Source organism: Xiphophorus hellerii, chromosome 21 (genome assembly GCF_003331165.1).
Source record: "Xiphophorus hellerii strain 12219 chromosome 21, Xiphophorus_hellerii-4.1, whole genome shotgun sequence".
NCBI classification, from domain to species: domain Eukaryota; kingdom Metazoa; phylum Chordata; class Actinopteri; order Cyprinodontiformes; family Poeciliidae; genus Xiphophorus; species Xiphophorus hellerii.
The window spans coordinates 9,067,624-9,082,663 of record NC_045692.1 but is presented as its reverse complement, the minus strand read 5'-3'; the positions used below and the strand labels follow the sequence as shown (position 1 = coordinate 9,082,663).

At 35.6% G+C, this 15,040-nt stretch overlaps 1 long non-coding RNA gene across 1 annotated transcript in view; it reads right to left on the bottom strand.

Annotated features, from left to right (window-relative positions):
- Positions 1-3,070: 3,070 nt before the first annotated feature.
- Positions 3,071-15,040, bottom strand: part of LOC116711791 (uncharacterized) — a 22,181-nt gene continuing 10,211 nt past the window's right edge. Inside the window, exons 4-5 of the long non-coding RNA XR_004337331.1 lie at positions 8,539-8,642; positions 3,071-6,688 (exon numbers count right to left, since the gene is read on the bottom strand). This is a non-coding gene — a long non-coding RNA (uncharacterized LOC116711791). The remainder of the gene's footprint in view (positions 6,689-8,538; positions 8,643-15,040) is intronic.

The following is a 15,040-nucleotide window of genomic DNA, read 5'->3' as shown; positions in this document are numbered from 1 at the left end:
AACTTTAAACACATACTATGCAGCGAGTGTTCAATGCAAGCTTGATGCGTATGCTAGTCATTCTCAGTTCATCTCTGTGAGAGATTAGCTCACTCTAATATTGTTGTAACTGCCTGGCAAGGCTTTCATCATGATTACAAAGCAAACACAGAACTGCACACATCCAGGTATTGTCTTGTGGGCTCGACAACAGGCAAGAGTGTAACATCTATTGATGACATTGATGGACATAATCATGCATCAGTGTCGACACTGGAAAAGACAGGAACTTGTCCCCCCACCCCAATCGTTTCATCTAAATTAACAAAGCAAGAAGAAGGAAAAAAAAAACTACGCCTTTTTGTCTCTGTGGGGGTTAAAGGAACAGTAAGTGTAAAGTAGAAAGCAATATATTTTACATAATATTAAATGTAATAGTTGTTATAGAGACATTGTGAGCCCAAGATGCCACACTTGGCTGCATCTGTGTATTATTTATATTGTTTACCTTCATTAAAACCATTCCCTAGAATCTCATAAGGTTCCCAGGACCGGTGGAATAGAAACACCCCATAGCATCACAGAGCCTTCACCATACACAACAATGTGTTTTCCCATCTTTTGTTGAATGCAAAATCCACCTGCAGTATCCGAACAAAGCAGATTTTTCCAGTTAAAGCCCTAGCAGAGTTTAGCAAATTCCTAACCTTTACATTTATGATGGGAGGATTGATATAGAATTTTTCTGGCAGGCATCTATGCCCAGCTTCTATGTAGATGGGGTCTAGTAGTAGTTATGGACTCGTGATTCCAAGATGCATTTACACTCTGAGCTTTGAAGATTGTTTTTAACCTTCCTTGCAATCCTGATTATATATGCCACCAAAGTTAACTTGTGTCTAGCCTTGCTTGCCACTGTTTCAGTTGATTTTATCTTTAATTTTTGCTCTGACTGTAGATATGGTCAAGTTAAATTAAGTGGGTGTGTTCTTGTAACCACTTCTTGACTTAATACACATTCACCTGAGTGGCATACTCTCTTTTCTTCCCCGGTTTGAATTGTCAAAAATATATATATCATTTCCATTTTATAGGCTTGGAAAACAGAAAATGATGGCTTAGGAATCATAACGTAGCTTAACTCTTAAGTCAAACAGTAAAATATAAATTAACTGGTAAGTATTGTTCATAAAAATGTATTTATGCGAAATTATCTAACCAGCAGTAAAATAAAAATAAAAAAAAAACTTAAAAGTAACGTTTGGACATTTAAAGTTTGGAGTTATATACGCCTTTGAAAATTCTCATTATTGCTGTATTTTAATTTTCCTTGACACAGTTAACTACTCTGGGTTCCAATGGTTAGACTTGAGGTTAACAACAACCTCATGCAAAAGGTTAGGCAGGTAATTCATCGCCTGATTAGACTCCGTCTGCAATTAATCATGCTTAAATGAATCTCCTTACAGACTGATCATTTAGGAATGATGATTAATGAAGGCGTCAAATGTATTGCACACGCCTATCCTTATTGGGCAACCACATTAATGTGTGTCACTGGTGTCAAAGACGAACTCTAAAAGAGTTTTTTTTTTTTTTTATTAAATTCTTTCTCTTGCATTTTTTTTCCTTACCATGTTTTTTTTTTTTTTTTTTTTCCCCCTTCTTTGAAAAGCCAGCTGCGGTGCGGCTAAAGAAAATTGTGGGAAACGGCACACATCAAAATACAGGTGCAAGGTCGAGAGGACGAGCGGCACACCTTGTGGGCATGAGGGACGACGCGCGAGACAGTTGCGTGTCAGTGATTGTTGAGTCAATTAATTACTGAACTTGGCAAGAGATCAATCGTTCCAGTAAGGTGATCCCACTTCCAACCGGCAGCATATTGAGACAGTAACCTGTGACAATGTTAATCGCTAGCACAACAGCAGGACAATTCCCATACGTAATTAGTCTACATTTTAATTCATAGAAAAAACTACCACTTTTCTAAACTCCCTTAATTATGCACTTAAAGTTAATTATAGCCCCCCTCGAACCCTCAATCGCTTCACCCCCCAACCTCTTCCCCGGTTTGTTTTGGGTGCCGCAGATGGAAAAACATATTTATTTTGGGGAGGAAGGAACAAAACGAAACCTCCACCTGGGAAAGGAGCGGCACGTCTCCGCTGAGTTGAGCAGCGTCTGGTAGGAATTTACTGGATTAGCTCAGTCACAAAATGTGAGATGAACCACATTGTCAATCAGCCTCAGGGCAGAACGGGAGAGGAAGAGCTGTCAATCAAAGCAGGTCTTCAATCGTCCCATTCACATCGCCTCCTGGAATCAGTCTCTCCCGCTGACTGCTCTTTGACATTTAACGCGCTGGGGCCACGAGGATGGGGCGGGGCGGGGGGGCATCCTCAGATCTTCCCTTTCTTTCTTTTCTCTTCTTCAGTCTCTCTTCGCTCTTTGTGTTTCGGCAGAGGCAGATATGTGTGTTTAAAGTAATGACACTGTTCATTTAGTATGAGAAGCTGCAATAGCTGTGAGAGATAACTGTAGGGCAGCAAAAAAGAAAAAAAAAACAAAGGTTGTACCAGTTCTTTTGGTGTGGTGACAATAAGCTAAGTGCTGAAACATCCTGGGATGTACTGGACCTGAAGAATACAATTATGTACTGCTATTCTGATCATGTGATATATCACTGATATATTTAATCCATACACCTTCCTCTACAACATATGTTGTATGTTTCTACTTTTCATTGTAAAATTAACACCGTACTTAGAAATTAATGACAAAGCTCAAGTGCTACTTTGCTTTGCATGTATTCACACCACTTAAAGTATTTCATTAAATTTTCTTAACTATTTGTCAAATTGTCTTAACTGTTCAATATGTTAGAGGATGTATGATAGATCAACAAACTAAATTATTGACAAAGATGAAGAGGGAATTAAAAACAATTTTCCATAGTTTAAATTTTTTTCTAAGTAAATATCTTAAAATCTGTCATTAAAAAGTCCAGCCCTCCTTATTTAACTTTTTAGAACCACTTTTGGCTGCAGTTACAGCTGCAGGCCTTTGGGATGTGTTTTTACCAGTTTTCCAATAGCTACAATATTCCAATTTGCTACACATTCTTCAGTTAGGTAGATCGGAGCAGGAGGAGATGTAAGCACCAGTCTTCTAGTCTTACCACAGACTCAGTTTAATACTTATTTTATGTAAATGATTTGTATTTCGGCTCTGGCTATATGTTGAGCATTGTTCTCTTAATGAAAGTTGAACCTCTGCTCCAGTCTTAGGTTGTTCACAACTTCTAACAGGTTTTTTTTTTTCCTTAGGATTATTCCTGTATTTAGCTCTTGTTTCCCTACTGCACAATGCTGCCACCACCATGTTTCAATGTAGCCATGTTGTGTTCTGGGTAACGTTCAGTTCAACTTTTTCCACTAGACATATCTTTGCATGCTATGCTAGAAAAAAAAAAAAAAAAAAGGTTTTGGTCTCATCTAAGATGATCACCTTCTTCCCAGATGTTTGTTGTGTCCTCTGCATGAAACCTGTAGGTTTTCTTTTTAACTAATATTTTAATTTCTACTAACTAACCTGTATTCATTGGTATTTATGTTGCTGTCCAACATTCTCTAACAAGGCCTAGACAAAGCCGTTGTTTTTACAGTGAAGTTACTTTACTCTAAGGTGGAAACTATTTCCTAATTAGTTGAGCTGAAGGCCAGTTTTAATTTGGGTATCAAATTAAAGAGGGATGAATACATATGCAACACTTTTTATATTCTTTTTTGATTTGATAAACATGATTGTTTTTCCTTCCTCTTCATAACTGCATGCTACTTTGAATTGATTTGTCACATAAAACGCATTGAAAAGTTCATGGCATTTGTATTCTTTTCCAAGGCAACATAAATGCTCCCCATTTTTCCAAAGAGTGCATAAAACAGCATTTAAAAACTGAAAATCCACCAAACAGATCACACTTCCAGCCTCTGAAAGATGCAGCCTGATGAAAAATCCTGCTGCCTTCCGCTGTCGTTTTTCTGTGTTTTCTCCTCTCTTGTTTGTATTCCGAGGCAGTCGCCCGGCTCTGAGTGAGGTATACAGAGTCATTGCTCTTTTGGCTCCAGCCCTGACACTTGTGCCCTCAAGTGTGGACTCCTTAGCCGCGATCTGATCAGCATCTTTATAGTTTATCAGCCTTGGGGTTCAATTTTGGCTTGGATGCTTTTACAAATGAACGCAATCACTGGTGAGCCTTCGCATCCTGATTGCATTGAGAGGAGCAGGGAGCAGGAAAGTTTAGTGGATTATCGTGCCACTTGAGGATGGAGCACAAACACACCGAGGCAGCCACAAAGGGGGCCCGCCCGTACCTCCCCTCCCCAGCCTGGGCTATTGGCACTCACTGCTTGTACTCTGTCTTATTTCACTAAAATAATATAATTGTCTCCCATCTTATTGCTTGTAAAGCCATCTTCTGTCCGCAGGCGATGTGTGTGATCAATGTACTATCTAACAGAATCAATTCTTCCAGGAATACCTTGTGTTTGTGAAATGATCCCAGGCAGCTGCAGCAAAAGACTTGGCTGAAAGTGGGATCTTGTGGTACGAGGATTAGTTTAGCGACTTGGACCCTCCAGTTCACATTGAATAGTGTGGCTTTTTGCCCATTTCTCACGTTCTCCTCTATGCATGTGTGTGCGTGCAAAGTTGCCTTCCAAGGGAATTCACATTCATATTGCCAGTTCTGCGCATCATTCCCTTGTACATCTTCTAAGCAGTTTACTGTGTGTGTAACTGCTTCAGTAGCCGGCCTCGTGAGACGTTTGCGACTGTGCTGGAAAATGGTAATAAATGTCATGTCATCTGTTGGCTAACACAAAACAGATTTCTTGGATTTTACTAGAAAAGGGAATTTGATCTTATCAGTCATGACATTTATATGTCTGTATGACTCCATGCATGCATTTCCATTGCATGGAAATGAAATCAAAGACACTCCTGGATGCTGTGGTAAAATATATTGAGGGTCTTATCTAGAAAAAGCAAACAAATCCTTCTGTTGTTGGGCACGTAATGTAATTGTCAGCTATACAACTTTGAAAGTGTTGCATCTAAACACAGAACCAAACACTCAACTAAACACTGAAAAATAAATAAATGAATATCCCACTGGAAAGACTTATTGTAGATTCTCAATATGCGCCCTACTGTAAATCTAAAGCTAAGTATTAATAGCAAAGAAAGAGTAAAGTAAAAAAAAAAAAAAAACCCTTGGGAAAATATGGAAACAGATATAGAAGAGAACACAGAGGAGTGGGATCAAGCTGAAGGGAAGCCTTTTGGCAAGACAGGTTGTAACAAGAGTTCGACTTGAAACCTCTCAGGAACTGACAAGGTCTACATTGTCAACAAATCTACATTTTTTATAAGATTTATAGATGCGGAAGTCAGTAGACAGAAGACATAGTACATCTGATAAAGCAGTCTAACAAAGACTTCTTTTTTTTTTTTTTTTTAAAGAGACCAACCACTCAGACTTTATGATCACTTTCCATTTCTTAAATGGTTAGAGATGTTAAGAAGACTGTGTGGCATTAGACAGAGTTGTCATTTCAATTAGTTATTAAAATCCTATGTTTTCTTTGTTAGCATGCTAACCTGCTAATATTTTAGCATTAACAACACCTTTTCTGAGTGTATTCCCAAAAGAATGCAGATCCTTACCATACGCTTAGGATTGTTAGACAAGTTAAAAGCTCAAAAAGATATAGAAACTAATTTTTTCTAGTTATAAAGCTTCATTATATGCCACCAAAATTACCAGCTGACACATCCTCCTTTTCCTTTTAAATAGCCTCTTGTACCTTTTGTTTTTCCAAAAATTCTCAACTTTTAGTCTTCTTTCAGTGGCAACACCCACAGTAAAGATTGTTGTTGTTTATGCCTCCTGAAGGTACTTCGGTGTGTTGCGTTCACTGAAAGTTTCCAACCAGCTGCACACCTGACATGGCTTCTCAAAATGAACCAGGTCACCAGATAGTTTCTTGGCACATCATTAGTTTTAAACCTCTTGTCACAACAGTATATAAATCCCTGACTCTGGATGTTTAACAAAAAAAAAAAAAAGTGTGGACAATTTCTAGGGGAACACAGTTACAGCACACTGATGAAAAAAAAAAGAAAACAAAGAACACTCCGTGTGAATTCAGGTGTATCTTGGCAATTGTTAATTCAGTTGTTCAGTCCTGCAGTTTGATTTGATTTAGGGGAAACCAGCATTGCCAAATTGTGTCTTTTGATAACATCGCTGCAGTGATTGAGTTATGTGTTATTGCATTTATGACTTGCGTTCAGTCTGTTGTGCCGCAGTTTACCTGAGAACAACTAAGCCGGCACGAGAAAGTCAGGTCAGAAATCCTTTCATTTCCTTTGTGAAATCACATGTTGCGTCTTATATTAGTTGGATAAAGGACCTGTGTGCCTTCACGTCTCTGCACCTTAGATCAAGCTGGAGATTTCAACCACTACTTTGCTTTTTGTTTTTTTCTTCCTTGTCTATTTTGCTTGCTTTTCTGCAGCCCCATCAGGTTGCATCTTGTTTCGTCTTTCTTCCTCTATCTCCCGTCTCTCCTTTCCCCCCTGTCCGAGCAGGCTCTGCATCGCCGGTCTGTGTCCCTTCTTTTGGGTAGCGCAGGAAGTGAAACTGTAACACAGAGTTCACTGGTAATTGGCCACGGTCACGCTAACCAAACAGGAAGGAATCTGCAACTGATTAGAATTCTTCCTCCTGCAATAATACCCCCCCAACCCCCGTTCTTACCCTTCCCCACCCCCGCAAAATTAATTACATTTGGGGGTCTATTCCCACTATTGGTTTTCCTGTTTTGAAGCCGCATTATAAAAGGATAAATCCCAAGACAACAGAGCCGAGCTAGTTTTTCAATTACGGAGACACAGACTAAGTCATAAAGGGTTGAAGAAGGCAACAGGCAGGCATCCATCTATTTCTGCATCCAGACAGGGAGGTTCTGACTGCGCTGATCCGTCAACAGCCAGACTGCTGAATAATCTCTTTGTGACTCATTCGCACACTCTGACCTCACAATCGCTTCTCAACTAACCAGGTCTTACATGTCTTCCAAACAATTGATTCATTTGTATAAAAAATAAAAATAAAAAATAAAGGTGCATGCAAGTTAGAAAAAGTTATATTTTTATTGTTTTAGTTAGTCTTTACTGTCCTGATTTTTGATATTTGAATTTAGTTATAATAACTTTTACAAATAAATCTACTTTTCCAATAGTTTGGAAAAGTTTAAAATATTTTATTTTTCCTCCACATTCGTTTTCAACACTTATTTCCTCTTTGAATTTCAATTGATCCATGTCAATAAAGCAGATCAGTAATGTTAGTAATAAAATACAGGTTAGGGTCACAGCAGATCCTTTTACACACACACGATATCAAAACCCAGAAGATATATCACATCAAAACCACATTAAAGCACGAGCAGTGGAAGATGTAGTTGCCCTGTGCTCTGTTGTATCTTCTACCAGTGCTTAATGTGACATACTCATTTTACAAAGGAGGCTAAGCATATAACAGCATCGGGATCCTGTGATGCCTGTGTAGTGTTAAAGCACTACTGCGCTTTTCAAAATAAAATGGAAATAAAATGAAGGAGATGCATTTTCATCTCATCTTCACAGAGAGGCACCGGGAGCCAGGGCTGCTTCAAAAATAAATGAATCCCTAACAATGTTTTTGATGTCCTATATTTAAATTTGTACGCTTACTTACATTACTCCTACTTCCCTGGTCTTGGAACTAATCCGATTGATATGGAAATGGGGTGCTCTGCTTTATGACGGAGTTGCAGAGAGACACAGAAAGAATGAATTTGCAGGTTCGCTCCTAGTTAAATTGTGCTGAAAAGAGGTTTTTTTAGGATCCATATAGCTTCATAACTTAGCATAGCTTCATAAGGGAATTACATAGAAACCACTTGAAGTCCTACAATGAGGTGACCCTTTTATGTGAGACACAGTTACAGCAACAACTGAAATATAATTTAGATTTTCAGGGGTTCAAAATATCTCTAAAAATAAGCAATTTACATTTTTTTGTGAATTTTTGTTAAGTTAAAGAACGTTATAGACATTAAATTTTACATAAAATAACATTTGACCATAAAATTGTTTTCAAATGAAAATAAATAGATATGTTTGTTCTTTTAGCCTTTACTGAACTTGTCTCACAAAAGAAGTTATGGTTTTAGAAACTGAATAAATTATGTTTTCTAATTTTAAAAAAACGCAAATGATTTTTGTTTAAAATGAATTAATAAAACAAAAGTGTGCATTATTGGATAAACATTTACATTCATATTCATTTCCCTCTCTGCTGCAATGTTTTCCAAACCTGTCACATTCAAACTATCTCTAAGCTTCCTGCTCTCCACTCGGGCAAGTCCTTATCTGCTACAAACTCGCCTTTTTATCTCAGACAGGATTAAAAAAAAAAAAAAAAGAAAAGGAAAAAACATCACTTACCGAGTCCCTTCCCCGGCTGAACAGCCGTTCTAGTGTGTGTTGTCTGTCATAGGGGTTGAAAACTGGGGAATGGGCTGGAAATTGGAACCATCGAGGATGCCGTCCTGGAAAAGGAGGAAATCAAAGTTAAATGGGATCATGCATGCCAAGAGAATGTTTAACCAAAGGGCAAAACGGAAGCAGGAGATAACAAAGAAGAGAAAATGCGCTTAATGTTGTGTTGCTGCAGTCTGTTTGGAGTCGTACATGTGCGAGAGAGGTGGGTCACATGTCGGTGCAAATTTATTACGTACATTTCAGAACGCGTGTAGTTTCTTTTTTAAATAGAATTTACTTCTTTTTTTTTTTTTTTGATTTGTAAGTCATATGATGTTTGTATGACCGTGCATATGACAGGATGTATTTTTCTCTGTCACACAAAAATGTGACCAAATACATATTTATCACTCAGAATGCACAGGTGTGTGTACAGATGATGATGATGTCGGGCCTCGCAATAGCTCATCTTATAACGCGCTGTCTAAAGAAAAAAAACATGTTTGAAGTGGTTCACCGCAAACAATTAATCTTGTGCTGGTGATTGCACTGAGCGTCAGGTGATGGAGATCTCATATGACAAGTTCACTTCAAAAGATGGAAATCCTGCCCCACCCAGAGCACCTTTGGTTGGATGATAGACAGGCAGAGAGGTGGGGGTTGTTATAGCATGAGAAGGAATCAGAGAATTTAAAGGAAACGCACGTATAGTGGAGGAGGTGGGGGTGGCATCTGCCATCTTTAAAATAAAAAAAAAAAAGTGTGATTAGTAATGAAACTAATTATGAGAGTGTGATGATACACAAAGGCAGATCAGCTTATATTTGCAAAACGCCAATTTTTAACCTGTGACAGGCCTTCTGTCATTTAACAACAAAGAGACAGTGAAACCAGTCCTGATTATCTGATGTTTGATTAAGCTCCTGTTTATCTCAGGAGCTGCAGATCAAGTTTTATCTGACGAAGGACATCTAATCTCTCCTGGTGGAATCACAGATCTCTGTGTGAGTTAGCCAGAACAGACAAAGAAGGACTGGACCATGTCTGGATTATGTTTATTCTCTTTAACTGAGCATTTATCCTCGTAGGTGTTGTTTCTAGTGTTTACTGTGTGCGTGCGTGTGTGAGAACCAAAGAAAGTTGAGCGATTATGACAAAAAAACAAAAAAATAAAATAAAATTATGACATGAGTGAGGTTTCTGGGAGTGCAATGAGAAGGAAACATGCAGCCAGCCTGCACATGTTGACTTCAGAAGACGTGTTCTTCCCAGGAATGAAGGCAAAGAAAGAGATTTACACGTAGCTTCATGTAGATCTGACTAACATAATAGTAAATCATTTCTAATGGGACAAAGACACTAATCAATGAAAATGCTATCAATGTAAAAGGTTCAAAAGAGGTTCAAACAAATATAAAGTTGTAAAATTTAACAGATGATGATGTCACAGGAACGGGATACCTGTGGGTATGGACCGTCCTTTCACTGAATAGTTTGGCAATGCAGCTTCATTTCTTAATTCTCATCGCCATGAAACATTTCAGAAAGAATATCAACCCAGAAGCGATATTTTCTGCAAGCAAAAACTAGTTCAAAGACTTTTTTTTTTTCCTTCACTCTCTCCAAGTCCTCAACTTACTGTCCTGGCATTGAGTCAATTTTCAATTTTCAGTGACTTTAACAAGGTTTTTTTTTTTTCCCTCCTTTTTTCACTTTCTCACAGCAGTGAAGCCCCCAGGCCAGGAGGTCATATAATTATCATGTGCTGAATATGACAAACATGTTTTAAAAGTGCAAATTAGCTTTAATTATGGTGTATTGGTGCTATGTGGGCATGAAATCACAAAAACCAAAACTGATTGTGCTTTTGGATTATTTAAACAGTTTAAGAATTAAAATTTTTTATTTTTTATTTTTTTTGTTTTACACATTTAGCTTGGTTATCAGGGAATTGTGTTGTGTCAGCAGCCTTTAACAATGTATTTATTATGGACCTCAAACTGCAGAGTCTATATCAAATTGAACGGTTCACCGGAAGAAGCGAAAATACTGTTTATCAAAAAAATTGAAGAGTTGGATAAATATCAGTGAAACAGGATAACCGGGTAACCAGGAACAACTTTTTGAAAACAGTGATGACAAGAAAATATACATATGAAAATAGACACGGATATTGACCCTGACAATAATTTTCTTGACTATTTGAATGATAACTGCCATTACTATACTGATGAGACCTATGGCCAATGCCATAGTTCGGATCAAGAAATGTCAATTATTCACTTCAATAGCCGTAGCCTTTATGCAAATTATGACAAAATAAAAGAATATTTACATCAACTAAAAAGGTCATTTAGCGTCATAGCAATAACAGAAACCTGGCTCACCTCTGAGAAGGGAGCAGATTTCCCACTGGAGGGGTATGAGTTCAATTACATTAACAGAAAGAATAAAAAAGGAGGAGGTGTTGCTTTGTACATTAAGAATGATCTAAAATATAAGATGTTAGAAAAAATGTCAGTGGCAATTGATGAAGTTATGGAATGCATTACTATTGAATTTCTATTTGAGAAGCAGAAAAATATAATGGTCAGCTGTGTGTACAGAGCACCGGCATCTGATACTGATATCTTTACAAATTACATGGAAACATTGTTTGCTGAGAAGCATCAAAAGATAATTTTCATCTGTGGAGACTTTAATATTGATACGTTGAATCCACATATGGTTAAAAGTACATCTAACTTTATTGATTCTATATACAGTTTAGGTTTATATCCACTAATTACTAAACCAAGTAGAATAACAACACAGAGTTCAACCCTGATTGACAATATATTTACTAATTATATGGAAAGTAAATTGAGAAGTGGACTTCTTATAAATGACATCAGTGACCATCTACCAGTGTTTGTTATACTTGAAAATGTTTGCAGAAAAATAAATAAGGTCACAAACATTATTTACAAAAGATTAATATCAGAGGACTCCATAAGAGCATTAAGAAAGGATTTACAATCACAAAAATGGGAAGTGTTGTATGAAGAAAGAAATATTGATAAGGCTTTTGATATATTCACAAAAATATTTAAAGCATTTTATGACAAAAACTGTCCTATTGTATCTTGCAATAACAGACAAAAAAATAAACATAAGCCTTGGATTACAAAAGGTATACAAAATGCATGTAAGAAAAAGAATAATCTATATAAACAATTTATAAAATATAAAACGGTTGAAGCAGAACAAAAATATAAATCTTATAAAAATAAATTAACTATTATTATGAGAAAATGTAAAGCAGATTATTATTCAAAAATATTAGATAATAATAAATTACACATTAAAGGAATTTTTAAAACTTTACATAGCTTGATAAGGAAAAATTCTTCTAATACTACTCATCCTAAATATATTATTTATAATGATAAAACCCTGAATGACAAAGTTGGGATAGTAAATGGATTCAATGAATATTTTGTAAATGTAGGGCCTACGTTAGCAGAACAAATAAATAAATCAAACCCACTGGATGTGGATTCATCGGAAATATGTATTGAACAAAATACATCATCAATGTACCTGAAACCAGTAGACAAAATTGAAATTAAGGAAATAGTTAATCAATGCAACAATAAAAAATCAATGGACTGGAAGGACATTAACATGTCACTTATAAAACAGATAATTGATGAGGTGGCAGATCCTCTAACTTACATCTGCAACTTGTCATTCATATCTGGAACATTTCCAAATGCAATGAAAATAGCGAAGGTTATTCCTCTATTTAAATCTGGAGATAAGAATATAATTAGCAACTATAGACCAGTGTCACTTCTTTGTCAGTTTTCAAAAATATTAGAAAAAGTTTTTAGTAAAAGGCTGGATAATTTTATTGAAAAGCAAAACATTCTGACTGATTGTCAGTATGGTTTTAGAAAAAAAAGATCAACTACGATGGCACTGATGGCATTAACAGAAGAAATTATAGATAATATGGATAAAAAGAAATGTGCAATTGGTGTATTTCTGGATCTCAAAAAAGCTTTTGATACCATTAATCATGACATGTTATTAAAAAAACTGGAAAGGTATGGCATTAGAGGGGTGCCATTAAACTGGATTAAGAGCTACATTGGAGGAAGGAAACAATTTGTAGAATTAGATGGTCAGAAATCAGACGTACTCAACATAACTTGTGGAGTGCCGCAGGGATCAGTTTTGGGACCCAAATTGTTCATTTTATACATAAATGACATAGTTAAAATATCAAATCATATAAAATATATTATATTTGCAGATGATACAAGTATCTTCTGTACCGGAGAAAACATTCAACAACTCTCTAAAGTGATCAACACAGAAGTAGAAAAGTTACAGCACTGGCTCAAAAACAATAAATTATTTGTAAATTTAGATAAAACCAAATTTATGATATTTGGAAATAATAAAAAAAAACAGGAAAGTACTCCAATTAAAATATCAATGGACAGTGTTAATTTAGAAGAAGTACATGAAATAAAATTCTTGGGTGTCACATTAGATAATAAATTCAGCTGGAAACCACACATCGGACAAGTAAAATCTAAAATAGCCAAGAGTGTTGCTGTTATAAGAAGAATTAACTTCGTACTAGACTATAAATCTTTGTTTATTCTATATAATACACTCATTGTGCCACATCTGACATATTGTGTGGAAGTTTGGGGGAATACATACAAAACAAATTTACAGCCATTATACCTTTTACAAAAACAATCTATCCGAATATTACATAAAGTGGGATACTGGGAACACACAAACCAGTTATTTATAAAATCAAATATATTGAAATTCTGGGACCTGGTAACATTTAAAACTACACAATTCATGTTTAAGGTCAGACATCAAAAACTTCCACACAGTATACAGGAAATGTTTGCTGACAGAGAGGGTGGTTATTATTTAAGAGGTGAAGGATACTTTAAAAAACAACATATTAGAACAACCAGGAAGAGTTTTTGTTTATCTGTGTGTGGAGTAAATGTATGGAATGGATTGAATGATGCTTTAAAACAAATTACAAATGTAAACCAATTTAAAAAGCGGATTAAAGCAGAGCTCATTTCAAAATATGCTGAGTAAGATGTTTCATATCCAATGGGTTATATTGTAATTGATGATATAAACAGTACTTAAATAATTTTGTATAGTTATACATGATGAAAAATGGAAATTTTCTTTTGATGTTATGACAGTTTATTGTAAATATATTGACAAGTAGGAAAGGGGCAGGACATTATAAGATGTATCTTCAACCTGCTCCTTTTCGAACAGAGATTTTGCATGTCACATGGGCATGATTGTTTGTTGTATATTTTATTTTGTTTATTTTGTTTTTTTTTTTGTTTTTTTGAGATTGTTTCATCCCATTTTGTTTTATTTTCCTTTTGATTGTTTTTAAAGTCTGTTCGAAATAAATAAATTGCTATTAGCCATGCAGCAATTACCAGTATAAAGGTAAACCGAGGCTCTTAAGGGTTATAGTATAAAAACTGCTCAAATGTTGAAGTATATCATTCCTGCAGCCTAAAGGCCATGTAATTCAATTAAAAAATATTTAATTGACCACAAATGGAAATTAAATGCAACTCATATTAATTCAAGGTTCTTCAAGGATTTGTTGTGAAAGATGATGGCTGTGAGGAGGAAGGATCTCCTTTAGCAGTCTGCAGTACAGCAAATTTGTAAAACCCTCTGACTGAAGACACTGTTAGTGACAGAAGAGGATGTTTGTGGTTCTCCATAATCTACTTCAAACAAAAGTTGTAAGATCGCATTAGACATTTTTACTTTACATTTTTGTAACAATACCACAATACTCTGACTGAAACTGTGGTGTTTCAATTAAAATTTAGATTCAAAAATACTTGATTTATCCCAAAGCTAAATTAATTGTTGCTGTAATTTATTTTATTAAAGAGTTATTTTAGATGATGATGGCTGTGGGCAAGAAAGATTCCCTGTAGGTTCTCATACTATAAAAATCTCATATTAATCCAGATGTAATAGGGACTATAAGTTATTTTACACAAGTGTAGCTTCTTAAATATAATATAAAAGTAAAAAATTAAGATTTTAGCATATTTTATGACTTTTTTATCTTCTGAAATTATAGAGCTAGTTCTTAAAAAGTATTAACATCAGCTGCAAAGATAACTGAATATATGTTGTAGAAAACATGAAATTTTAAGATGTTACATCCAACTCAGTGATTGAGATTATGCTAAGTATGAATGTCTCTTACTTCAACTCTACACACTTTTGATTTTAAAGGTTTTAGGGTTTTTTTTCTGTAAACCTCTAATGTAAGAAGTAGTATTTCTTTTTTGTTTGTTTAAAAAAAGTTAAAATTGCTGAAAATATTTTGGGTGTAATAAAAGTGGTAACAACAACCAAGAAAAACAAAAAAATAAATAGTAAAAAA